Source organism: Pimephales promelas, chromosome 24 (assembly GCF_988280905.1).
Source record: "Pimephales promelas chromosome 24, fPimPro1.hap1.1, whole genome shotgun sequence".
In the NCBI taxonomy this organism is placed as follows: domain Eukaryota; kingdom Metazoa; phylum Chordata; class Actinopteri; order Cypriniformes; family Leuciscidae; genus Pimephales; species Pimephales promelas.
This window is the reverse complement of record NC_142792.1, coordinates 8339184-8352650: the sequence shown is the minus strand read 5'-3', so window position 1 is coordinate 8352650 and position 13467 is coordinate 8339184. Positions and strand designations below refer to the sequence as shown.

The 13467-nt window shown below is 38.5% G+C and overlaps 1 long non-coding RNA gene across 1 annotated transcript; it reads left to right on the top strand.

The window, feature by feature from the left end:
• Positions 1-1100: 1100 nt before the first annotated feature.
• On the top strand, positions 1101-13311 carry LOC148965170 (uncharacterized). The gene is made up of 3 exons (XR_016150020.1): positions 1101-1241; positions 5221-5368; positions 12856-13311. It is a non-coding gene; the product is annotated as an uncharacterized LOC148965170 (long non-coding RNA).
• The last annotated feature ends 156 nt before the right edge of the window (positions 13312-13467 follow it).

The following is a 13467-nucleotide window of genomic DNA, read 5'->3' as shown; positions in this document are numbered from 1 at the left end:
ACCTCATGGGACCATTCGGGAACGTTAGGGGACGTTCTGTGTTTGCTGGCTATATGCTTATTGAACATTGAAATCTTTCATCCCGATTAATTGCACCCTGAACAATCTTCGGAATTTCTCTTATTTGTCTTCAACAGAAGTAGGTCATATGGGTTTGGAACAATATGAGGGTGATTAAATGATGACATTTTCATTTTTGATTGAACATATCTCTTTAGATCTAGCATCAATTCAATGCATACGTTTACTCTTTGAAATGACTCTTCTTTTTCTATAGTTAGACACACCTCAAGGACCAGGAGTGAAATAGGATAAGTCTTTGGAGGCCCTTTCCAACTTTTCATGGAGTCCTGAAAAGCCTTGCTGATTATCCTAAAAGAATTGCTTCATCCCAAGCTCTAACAGACTTGTTAAAGTCAGACTCACCTTTCCCCTGCATTCGGGATGCTTCACATGTCATCATCTGGTCAATTGCAGAAGCCAAGAAGAAAGGGAGGACAAATCACTAAAGTAAGTGTAAAAAAAAGAATTTGTGGAATAGTGTAGTTCTGCCAGCTCTATCAGGCATTCGTCTGATGGATGTGTTGTGACTCCTTTCCTAGAGAAAAGTCAGTGATCTCATTTCAGCTCTGTTAACTTCTGCCAAGTATTTGCTTTTTTCAATGAGCAGTGTGGGGGCAGAGGGACAGAGTCTGCCTGTGGCCTCGCTCCAAATGATGCAATTTGACAGAAACCACATGAAGGACCGAGGGTAGGCAGTATGGCCAGGGTCTTGGAGCATGAAGGAAACATTCAGCATCTACCAGGCCTCGCTTGTACCAAGTGATTGGTTCCAAATGCACTCGGCTGTATTTTACCCAACAACAAAAAAATAATCATTAGGTCAGAAAAGACAAGACCTTTGACTCCAAGCCAAAAACACTGCAACTGGCACTCGTTTCAATACTAAACTATGTGAAACCACCGATTAATCTTTTAAGGTAACCCCAATTGTTTGAGAAAGTTGTGCAGGACGTCTTTCCCTCTACTGTCGTCTTGTCGACTTTTTCTGAACTGGAGTTGGGCGTCTACAAGTGAGACATCACAGCTTTGGAATGCCACCAGGCGATCACCACACCACCTCTCCGGCATGCCGAACATAAATAAACCCCAGGATTTAGCCGCTTTGTTATTCCTAGCATTACTATCAGGAAGTGTCCAGCGGTGATCTATGCTCTTCAAATAGTTAATTTGCAGCCTCGGTAAGACATTCTTTTCCCAGGACGGGGAATTAAAAAGCAGCTCTGTGTTTTGAAGTTGGTCAAGGGGATGAGGCTCTCCATGACCCCTGTGTTTGGTTTAGGAGTATGTGCTGTTATTGGGGACGTGTGTGTCCGTCTGCAGCTGGTGTATGGGAGTCTGCATCTCTCGAGCAGGGAAAACGTAATTTCTGTCCGTGTTTGTTTTGAATCTGCCAGGTTGTTTTGACTGCTTAAGTTTGCATCTTGAGCACACATCCTGATGAACCCAGTGAATGTGTCCTGTGCGTGACCCCACAGCTGTCCCGAGGGCTGAGTGGATGCTTTGGGGGAGCTTTAATAGGTGATGAATGCAGAAGCGTAACATTTGTGGACAAGCGGTATTGGGCTCGCTGTTGTAAAGTCAAAGCTTATGCATAGAGAGGGAGCCCTTTTAGAGGTAACGACCAGTGGGTGCCATATTGACACCGTGAAATGTGGTGAAATGTCATTTATTCTTTAAGTGGAGGATGTATGGAACATGTTAGCCATGTGATTAATTAATGGGTAGAGGTATGTGTTTGTGAGAAAGGAAGTTCAGAATGGCATCCGAAGGTTCTGGGATCAATTATGCCTCGGAGAAAGCGGGGTGAAATTGTGCACTCTTGTTTCATTGCCGAGTTCTGCGGTTCATACTGTTGAGCGAAAAATTAGCTTTTATAAAAGCGTATTCAAGGGCTGACACCATAAAACTGACAAAGGGCATTTGTGTCTTTGTAGTTTCAGCCTGTGCAGAACTTGCATCTGGAGGAAAAGACAAGATTAAGGTTCTTAGCTGGCCCCTTCTCTCTCAAAGCCCATGGGAGGAAAAGCAGGATCTCTGAGCCCAGAGTTAAATATAGAATGGTTACAAAGCACTCATGATTTGCATACCTGAGAATAAAATGGTCCTGTTCTGGAACAACTTAGCCAAACTGTGGAGGAAGCCATGGGAATTTCCCTCCGCTCTGCAGCCCAGAAATGTGGAAAACCTTCTGGAGAATCGAGCTGCTCAGAACAACTGCTCTTTGAGTTAAACTCGGAATTGAAAATGTAAATCCATGCCTTCAACCAAACAACTTCATTCACCGTTTCCCGATAGAAAGAATCAGACTAGTTCCTTTATGAGAAGAAAATGACGTATTGATTTCCATGCACAAAGATGCAATTCTTCTTAAGATGCAAGGTTGAGATTACCTTGTTGATGATGGTTTTAAAATCATATTCCTGTGTTTTGGTTTACATCCATGAAATTGCAAACAAAATGCTTTTTGTTAGCTTTGTTAATCTGCTTTACATGATTTGGGTGTAGGCTCTTACGTTTTCCATCTACGCCAACTTTTATCTTTTAACTTATATGTCATCGACAAATGATGCATGTTTAAAGGGGTCATGAACTGGCTTTTTAAATTTGATTATATTGTTGTCTGAGGTCAACCTATGACGTTCGCTTGGTTTTTGCATTCAGAAACATCAAAATGCATAAGTAATAGGCTATTTTGTACCCTAGTTTTGAGCCTAGCTGAAAAACGCTCTGTTTTATGGGCGTCTCGCACTGAAGACGTGGAAGTAAACGCCCACTGCTGTGAGTGGATAACAGTTTTGCATATTATAATGAGTTTCGACTCACCCGCCGATGCACTTGGGGGAAATTGTTTTAAAAAAAACGTCCAATTTTGTAAAATGGCAACCGGAATGATTCGCCCTTACATGTTGGACCCAGAGTCCGTGTATTGCACCATTCCTGTCAGATCCAATATAGACGGCACAGCACGTTCTTTAATCTTAATCGGTCTACAAATCCAGTCTTGTTTACAAAACAATCCTCAGTGAAATGAAGCGAAGAGACGGACAATGTTTTACCTCATCAGCTGGAACGTCATACAAGTTTATCCATGCAGTCCTATTGGAATCCAGAGTAAGCACATGCAGTGACTGTCTTCTTCCACAACCAGGCACTGCACAATTTTTTGTATTGCTCGGTATCTCGATCTGGTTTGTCACCACGAGATAGGCCTATATTATTTAGCCATGCGTGTAATGCGCGAGTCGGTGGGCGGGGCTAAACCAGCCGTGTTGAAGTAGGCGTTGATCTTCTTCTGCGGGGGTGGTGTTTTATCCTCTTTGACATCATAGTTCCCCACTTTGAAAAACGAGTCGTTTGCTGAGGCTGGTGTCAATAAAAGCTTCTATTGGACTAACAAGGACGTTTTCAGTTCTGAAACTTTCAGGATATTCTTAAATATGATGACTTCTTAGATGCCAAAAGCTCAAGGAAAATTTGATTTCTCAGTTCATCACCCCTTTAAATGAACCAAATGTATATATATTTTTAAATATATAAACATGTATGTAAGTAATGATTATGACATGGCATATTTAATCTAAATTTAAAAAACCGACTAAAACAGAAAACTGTGTAACATTTAACACAGGTCCTGACACGCATACCACGTGATATGTGGTTGCCAAGGCGCACCAAAAAAACACTTATCAGCTCACAAAAAACATTTTCTCTTCATTCACGCTTTTTCCTCACTCTTTTTTTCTTTCTCTCTAAAGCAAGTAAACTTGCCTCTGGCTCCCTGGGCGGCAGGGAGCATTGAGCGAACGCCAGATCTTTAGGATGTCACCGCTGCTCAGTTGCTTCCACTTAGCCTTCCAGACTTTCCCCTGGCTTCTTTTCAAAACAAATCTTGGAGCGGGCCCACAGAAAGTGCATTCTTTCAGGGTCCTTGCGAGCAGTGCTCACGCGCTCCGCTGCTGCCAGAGGTCGCCTAGACAGACACACTGAGACGTCATTTAGTTACACAATCCAAATCAGAAAGTCCAAATATATAGATACATATTGTGCGTATTAATATTTGCATAATTGTATCGATTGCCTATATGTTCATGTTTGTTCGTAATTGAGGTCCAACATATTTAGAGCTCAAATTAGACATCCAATTGCAAAAGACTAAATCTTGAGTCAAACTGAATTTGCTTTAATCTTCTGTTCTCCTGTTGGCCTTGGCAGGTGTTTAACAGCGATCCAATGTTGTTTTACTTCCTATGTTTGCTTAGGCTAATGGTGAATGGGCTTTTGGCAAATTCTTCAGGTTGCTTATTTGAGTAGTGAGATTAGGCCGCTATAGCATTTGGTCCAATCAACAAACCCTTTCTCTCTACAGGATCAATATGTAAACATAAACCTGAAGTATCTTATTGTTCACCAAATTCTATACTAATGTCTCTATTTTATTAGCAGTGGTGTTATTGATGTTAATGTTCAGGTGAGACTAATTGAGAATTCCCCAGTGTGATGATTTTTATCAGTATTATTATTACTCACAGGTTGTTCTTGCACTGCTAAGGAGCCTTCTCTATTGTCTCATTTGAGTATACATTTGTTGCAAATGTTTCTCACTATATTTTTATTACAAATCAGCAATTAAGCAATCTAATCTTAATGGGGGTTTCAGTTATGTCACATTAGTATTAACCTTGTCTCAGATGTTTCTCCTAAAATTCCTTCAAAATTGAACAATTTTGTCCTATAAGTATTCAACTGTAAAACTTTGAATGTTTTTAATTTTAAAAACTCTAGAGATGTGAGAACTTCTCCGAAATCTAAAGCAAATTTCAACATTTGCTCTCATTTCTTTCTTTGGGAAACAATGTTAGAGATAGTATAGAGATCTCATTTTTTTATTCTTTACTGCAGAAATTTGCAGATTGATTATGTGTGAGTTATTGTAGAGTTGTAATATTGATGTGTGTTATGTGTAATTTTTCTTTTCTTTACTTAAATTCAAGATAAATGATGGACATATTTTAAGTCTCTTTTTTAATTTCCCATTTTCATTTCTATTAATCAGCACGAATAGCAAGAACTTTGGTCTCAATGGGAAAGGAATGCAAATGACTTTTCAGGTATTGACAGTATTGACCTTTGCTGGCCCCTCCCTCACTTATTTTATAGCATCTCGCATTCCAATCATTCCTATTGGAACAAGACTCACCAATCACTCCACTTACCCAGCCCTAAATCCAAACAAAGGTCACCGGGACGGACCTTTACTCCAAGCATCCAACCAAACTACAGGTGACGACGGAATGGTTTCCGAAAGGTATGTATCATTAGCTGAAGTTTGTGTCCTTATCTCAAATGACTGAATACTCATTTACTTAAAAGGAAACTAATCAATAACTCAGTTCGATGACCCACAAAACTCTTGTTTTCATGGAGCGTAAACGTAAGGAAGACACTTACTGAATGAATGAATGAATGAATGAAGTTATACAAATGCATTAGGGAAACATATTTTAGATGCTTTAACACTTTTCTTAAAAGATGGTTTTGATCTTTTTTTTAAAAAAAAAAGAGGTTGTTCATTAAAAGGAATATTCTAGGTTCAGTACAAGTTCAGCTCCATTAACACTATGTGGAATAATTTTAAAAATTAAAAATAATTCTCATTTTATTTAATTTTTTAAAGAGCAAAAATCGGGGGTGCACTGAGGCAACTACAATGGAACTGAGTGGGGCCAATCCATAAAGGTTAAAAGTATCCACACAGCTTTAACAATATACATGTTAATATTATTTTGGTATTTTATAAAAAAAAAAAAGGGAAAAAAAAGATGTAATAGAAGGACCATTTTTTGGTTCCCAAAAGAACCATTTTCTCATTGTGAATCAATTTTTTCTTCTATGAAGAACCTTTTGTGGAATGGAAAGGTTACTTGTTCTATGTTATCAATGCCAATAAAGAAAACTTATTTTTAATAGTGTTACTTTTATCAAATTATGAGCTTTTATATTTTTGCTTTTAAATCCTCAAAAAATTGTCCCCTTCATCTCCACCGTAAGTACCTCATGGCAACCTCGAAAACGGAGGACAACTTTAAACATTGTTCTTACTAAGAACTTATTACTTACTTATTTTTCTTACTTATTTTTTTTCTAACTTTACTTTATGTCCAATAATTTGTTAAACTTACTTAAAATTTCTTAGTAATCTGTACTGATTGCCTGCTATGCCTTCGTTACTCAGAAAAACCTTTAATGATTTAATTAATTGAAAATTATTTATTTATTTATTTATTTGTTGTCTCTTGTAAGTAACCCCAATAACGATGCAAATAAAATTGTGATGGTAAAATAAATCCAAAAATAGAAAAACAAAGCAATTAATTTATTCATGCCGCAATGCACTCTGGGAGTACACTTCTCAGATCACAGACAGAATTAAGTTGACAAAACTTAAATGGATTAAGTACGATTAACTTGATGCAATTAAGTTTACTGAAATTAAGGCAATGAGTTTGCATAATATAATTAAGTAAACTGAACTAATTGTTTTTTACAGTAATCATTACCAGAAATGCTATCTGTTCAGCTTAACATGTATTCAAGAATAATAATTGAAATAATTGGTTTGCGGTGTTACAAATTAGTTTGATCTAATGCTATAAATCTGCATGTATAAAGCTAGTTTTCAGCAACCAAACGCATTCTGTTCAGTGTTCAGTGGTAGTGAGGTTTACTGTTGCATCCGCACTTGAGCTGTTTTTTTTTTTTTTTTGTGGAGATCTTTAATGTGCAGTAGGCCATTTGCTCTCTTTTGAAGACTTCCTGTCTAGGAGGCCAACGTTCCATAAATTTGTCAATGAAAACGAGTTAATTGTAGAACAGGGCAGAATTCAACAGATCTACCCTGAGACTGTGTATGAATGTGTGTTGTGTCCTTGTGTGTGTGTGTGAAAGGGACATCATGCTTCTGAAAATATTTCTTCTGTTGGAAAAACATTTGCCTTCGAGGAAAAACTCACAAAGTTGTGGTTTGCTGCACCCTGTTAGACTGCGTTCAGCCAATAGAAGAACATAGATTCTGTATTGACCAAAACTCGCTCTATTCATAAACTTTACATGTGTCTCCACTTGGCGAAAACCCCCTATAGAAAATAGTTGGGATTGCTGTCGCCATATGATGGAAGCATGTGTGGAGAAAAGGAATTTCTTTTACAACAACTGCGTGGAAGTAAAATAAACAGTCGTACACAGAAATGTTCTCACTGATTTACAACCATCGATAATAATCACTCTCAACTACATCAGTTTTAATAGTTCACATTCAGACTTACCAAGGTTTTTATGTATTCCATCAACGGCACCAATTTATACATACAATTCTACACTGTAAAAAAGACTTAGTTTTTGTTTTGTTATTTAGCGAACTGAACTAAAAATTCTGTCAGTAATTACTCACCCTCATGTCGTTACAGACTGGGAACACAAATGATCTATTTGATGAAATCTGAGTGATTTCTGACGCTTCAAAAAGTTAATAAAGAATCGTAAAACGGTTTAATCGCTCTGAAGAGACACGATCGCTTTATATTATGTAGAAAATATAACTTTTATTTATTATACATTTAAAAACGTATCATTTAAAAGTCAAGCTATTTACGCAAGAAAACTCCCAAGGTTGAACGTTTCCCATTTTCATGAGAAAAACATCTAGATGTAATAAAGTGTGCTGTAAATCTGAACATGTCTCGGAGACAACGCAGTGACTGCTGTATGTCTCTCTTGGCAGTGAGGCGCACTGAGAGATAAAGCGTCGGGATAGATTTAGCAGGGCTGGAGGCTTTCAGTGGAATGCGCTCATTTGGCGTCCTCTGACCTGCAGTGAATGAGTGAATGGGGAGTGTTAGTTGTCATCTTCTCTCGTCTGTGCCGGCAGATGGAGCCTTTGGCCTGCCAGCTGTCATCTGCAGAACACACATTTAGAGCTGGCATTGAGGGGAGCACACTGCTCATTTGGATGGCAAGCTGGTCTATGATACCTGGAGAAAGCTCAACTTAGCATTCCTATTTCTTGAATGGAGCAGCACCCATGCATTGGTGGCGACCGACCATGATTTGAGGGGTCTAAAAAGCGTGAAATGGACTGCTTTTGACTTCACAGGATAGTCGCGAGTAAAGTGACGAGTTTGGGACTGTGCACATTCTTTAACTATAGTCAGCTAATTAGTTTATCTAGTCGTGAGAAAGCAAGGGGGGAAAAAAACAGTGCACAAGGTTTTCGCGGTTCACCTCAGCCTGGGTGGTACATCCTTTGTGTTAGTTACTCTTTGACCTTAACAAGGTGTGGAGGTAAAAGTCTGGCAGGCAGCAGAGAGGTCAAAGGTCAGTGGGTTTTTCTGCTCTTGGTTTCCTGAATGCCTCCATCACGGGAAGTGGACATGCTGAGATTTTCCGGCACTGGAAGTTCTTAAACACAAAGAGCAAGTTTGCTGAGCTTAGCGTGCACATGCAAAAATGACTGCCAGAGTTCATGCAAATATTCATTAAAAATGTGTGTGAATTGTTTTATAGGTTAAGAGTAATAGGTTTTGTCTGACACGGTGACTTTATAGTACAGAATAGCTCTTTCCGCATTGTTGTATAAGCATTGATTGTATGTGCTATTTCTTTTGAATTCCAATTCCAAGATAAAAAATTTTCGTAGGCAAACACAGCAGAATGATACACACTTCCCCTACGGTAGCTTTACTGAAGAATGTAAAGGAGAACTCCAGTGCATAATGAACCTTTGGTCTAATAAAACATCGGTACCTAGTCAACCGTTTTACTAAGTAAAAAGAAATCGCTAGTTTATATCACTAACAAGGCTCAAAATAGCCCCACACTAACACAATAACATAATGAGGGTCCATACATGCAAAATGAAGCATTGAGAACTTTGTAAGTGTACAGACCGTTTAATAAGAAGATATTTTATAAAGACAGTTCATTTCGTGTATACAGACAGAAGCCATCTTTGGAAAACAGTCACGACTAGTCAAACCACGAACGTCGTGCTGAGTGAGCTAAACTGTATGAACGGCGTTCGGAGATCGACTTTTCAAGACTATTTTCTAAGATGGCTCCTGTCTGTATACGCGAAGTGATCTGTCTTCATAAAGTATCTTCTTATTAAACGGTCTGTACACTTACAAAGTTCTCAATGCTTCGTTTTGCATGTATGGACCCTCATTATGTTATTGTGTTAGTGTGGGGCTATTTTGAGCCTTTTTAGTGGTATAAACTAGTGATTTCTTTTTACTTCGTAAATGCCCCCAGTTCTAGCATTGTACGCTAAACAGTTTTTAGAGATAAAACTCTTTACATTCGATTATCATGAAAACAAATCTCAGAGAACTATTGACTAGGTACCAATGTTTTATTAGACCAAAGGTTCATTTTGCGCCGGAGGTCTCCTTTAAGTACAGCATTCACATCTGACCTTCCCACCAGGTCTAGAGCTATGGTACAATTGTTCTGGGCCATCAGACAACAGACCACTTTATGGCACTAAAGTATCAGCATGGTGTTAAAAATTTGCCGATATATGACAAGACCAAATACTACACATTTTAGTTAATCTTTGTTCATTAATATGAAGATGTATGCTTACAAGACCAGTTGCGTAATTTAAGGATATCCGATATAGACCTACCATCTTATTTGCATTGAATGGGTTCACAAGGTCTATTTCTGGTTTTGTGGGTTTGTTAAAGTGATCAGAATGTTTATTTGTGCATCACTTTGGTTAATGTTCACATAGCAGATATTAGTTATCAGTAGGGAAGATTGACTAATGGATGGTTGTCGTACTGATAGCAGATCACCTTTACCTGAGGCTCCTTCGCCAGCTGGAGTGGCCCAGGTCAGTATCGCTCTGTGTTTGTACACAAACACAACTTCTGTAAACGGAGGTGGTCCGGGGTCAGGTCCTCAGGGTCCCGGGAACAGTGGGAGTGTGTTATGGCTGATTCCACCTGTTGTCAATTGGTAATATATCAAGTCCTTTGTTAAATTTGTTTACTTGTTGAATTTTTTGAAGAGAATCTGGTCCAGTACTTTAAAATAAAGTGAAATTAGAACTGTCAAGCTCCAAATTGACAATTTTGACTTTTTTGGAGCCATACGGCATAGATCATTATTCACATATGATTTTGTGTACAAATAATTCAATTTAACTAGATCTTTTCAATGAAGCTGTTTGACTCTTAACGCCATTTTCAGAGAACTTATGGAACTTTTGCCAACCTTTTTCAAGGTTGAAAGCTTCAGTTTTTTACGATAATTGCATAATTGAAAGGAATTATTTTAAACGTCTCTTCTTTTTTTGGAATGACATGAGTGTGAGTGAACTAAGCCGCCATCTCAAGTGTGATGTGTGATTCCCAAGGTAAACCGTAAACTTAACTGTAGCCTCTTGACACAGTGACACGTAAGTGTTCTTTCTGGATCAGAACCTTCTGTTGACCCTGTGACGCCACAAATGTACCTGCTTCCCAAACTAAAGTGCGAGTTCACAGAGGTCCATTTCCATATACACAGGCCACCCTTCCCTTTTCCATATGACTACATTAGGAATACGAGAGCCTGAAGACTATGAATAGACCAGTGGACCCTGCTGTTCACAGGGGACTCAGGTTCAGTGAGGTGGGAGTTTGTGTGAGCTTGCACACATTGCCTCCTGTCTCTCCAAGGTGGCCTGGGAGCTGGCCAGACGTCTATGTCACTTCAGAAAGGAGGTTGGGAGAGGCAGCTCAGGCTGATCATTTGTCTTTATGGCCCCAAATCACCTTTAACCCTTTGACAGGGTGACTGACCCTAGATAGTCTGTTTCTAAGTGAGCAAAAAGGCTGTCTGGTTAGGATGACCATGTTGGCTTCTATTTACTGTTTGTGTGTATATACTGTATATACTTCCTAGATCTCATGCACATTTCTTTAAATGTTATTTTGGCTTACTTGATTTAGCTTTCAGCTACTAATAAGACTGTATTTAATGCATTTCATCATATTTAAATACAGAAATTGTGAAAATGGACTAGAGAAAAGCTCTATTGAAGAAAACGTCTGACATCCATTTTTAACAAACATGCTCATCTCTTTGCCTGAGACTTGTTCACAGAACATGATAAGCTGCCCCATGAGAATTGAATATTTTCTGTTTCATTTTTTTTCATTACCGCTGCTTATGCAGCTTTGAGACTGAAGTGAAGAGGAAAATGCTTTAACAGTTTGCGTCTGATGTGAGGCTGTAGGCCCCTGGCAGCCGGCTTTCATAAATGTATTGCATATGTGGGGGCCACTTTGAGGCTGTCTGGGGATGAAACGGTTAAAATTGACATGGGGTGGCAAAGGGGCTGTGGTTGGTCTCAAATCTTTTTAGTGTGCTGCGGTGGACGAGTTCTCCCACAATTTGCCCAGAGCGCTCCCCTCCTCTGTCCGAGAGAGAGAGAGAGAGAAAGGAAATCTGTGTCTAACCCAAAGAATGTCTTTTGAAATGCACATGCTCCTTTTTTTTTACACCCTGTGAGCACTTTGTTTCCTTAACATTTCTACAGATTTGGCCTGCATTCTTGTGATTTACTACCACAATCATTACTTTTAATGGTGGAAAACATATTGCATCTTCAAAATAAATCAAAGACAATAAAGCAAAGACAATATAAACCTTGACTTTTTTTTAATGCATTTAAAGTTTTAACATAATAAATGCTTTGGCAATGGGAAGCTTTTTGCCATTCTTGAATCTGGAATCTGAGTGAAGTGCATTTTGCACAATATGTATACATTCAAGTCATATGTCTCCTTGTTCTGACAAAAGTTTCAAGTTTGCCGTAATCGATCTTGGTAGTACTTTGGGCAGTAATTTGTGGCTGGGGCTATTGATCGTATTCGTTTCATTCGCTGGCGGTCCTGACGCCGCTCTGTCTGCGGGGGAGTGGTCTGAAATTCCTCTTCTCCACCTTCTTTGGGGGTCTGAGAGCTGTTTTTTATGAATGAACTGAATACCAACTACAAATTAACCAGTCTCTTTCACAAGAAAAGCACTCCTTCTGTGTCCAGCTCTACAAACATGCTTTTTTTTTTCAGTGTAATGACAAAGAGCATGCAGTGAGGAATAATATAAAAATGCAGTAGTGTAAAAATAAGCACCCAGATGTTGACGTATTACATAAAACACAGAATCATGGATCAAATTAATCAAATTAGTAAGAATCTTCACTCAGTATAATATATAACCCTATAAAAGTGCATTAATGTTAAACGCACACTCATTAGTGCATTGCATTAATGACAAAAAAGTAGGCCTATGTCTGAGATGACGACAACGGATGAATCGAATTAAATCATTGCATTTTACATTTTATATAATATTTAAAGATTTTTTTAATTAGCCTATTGTTTAATTTTAAAACAATTTATGACAAGTCTGTGATATCGATATCGGTGTCTATGTATGATGTTCTTGTCACATGACAACAAAATGGCTTCCTGTGTAATTGACCCTCACGGACTTTGATTTGGCAGACAAGGGTTAAAATCTGATATTAGCATTTTAATATATTTGAATAAAAGTGCTGCACTGCTTTTTAATGAACATTTCTTAAACATTTTTAAGCTTTAATTCCCATAAAAATCAAATAACTGTAATTAAAAGACGTCATAGATAATTCAAGTCATTGACCTATAAAACACACATTTTATTTAGGCTATATATTTTATGGTGTACTTTTTAATTTTTCTCCCATTATGTTTTTTTGTGCAGCTCTTGGAGTTCAAGTTCCCCCAGCTCTTGGTTCTAAAGCCCATCTCTGACACAATTGTATTCAGTTGGAGAGGGTTGGGAGGACTTTGCCATTCCCCCCTGTTTGTCGAGCAGGCTCGGTCAGATCGTGGGAAAGGCCCTCCACGTAAAGCAGTTTATTCTTTGTCACTGTTGTTCTTGTGTAATTGATCTCACTCCACGTCGATGGGCGGAAGACTTCAAAGACACGCGGCTGTTGGAGGTCGATCTGCTTGTGCTCGCGGCCTTCAGGAACAAAAAAACAACTGCCTTTCTCTTACACACACTTTTGATGAGTGTGTAAAGTTGCAGAAAGTGGCCTACATGGTCATAGTATGCACGTGAGGCGTGACGTGAACGCCAAAATTATAGCTACGTGCTATTAACAATAAATTGCATTTTTAATGACATAAAGGATAGGCTACTCACAAACAAAAAGTTTTACTTGAATGGTTTTCATAACGTTCGGAAAGAAAACTACCGATGACTCTTATAAGGCGTTTTTTTTTTTTTTTTTTTTTTTTTTTTTTGGTGAATTAAAATCATGCAGTGCCACTATACTCCTCATGATTACGAACCGTTTTGTTTTGTTTT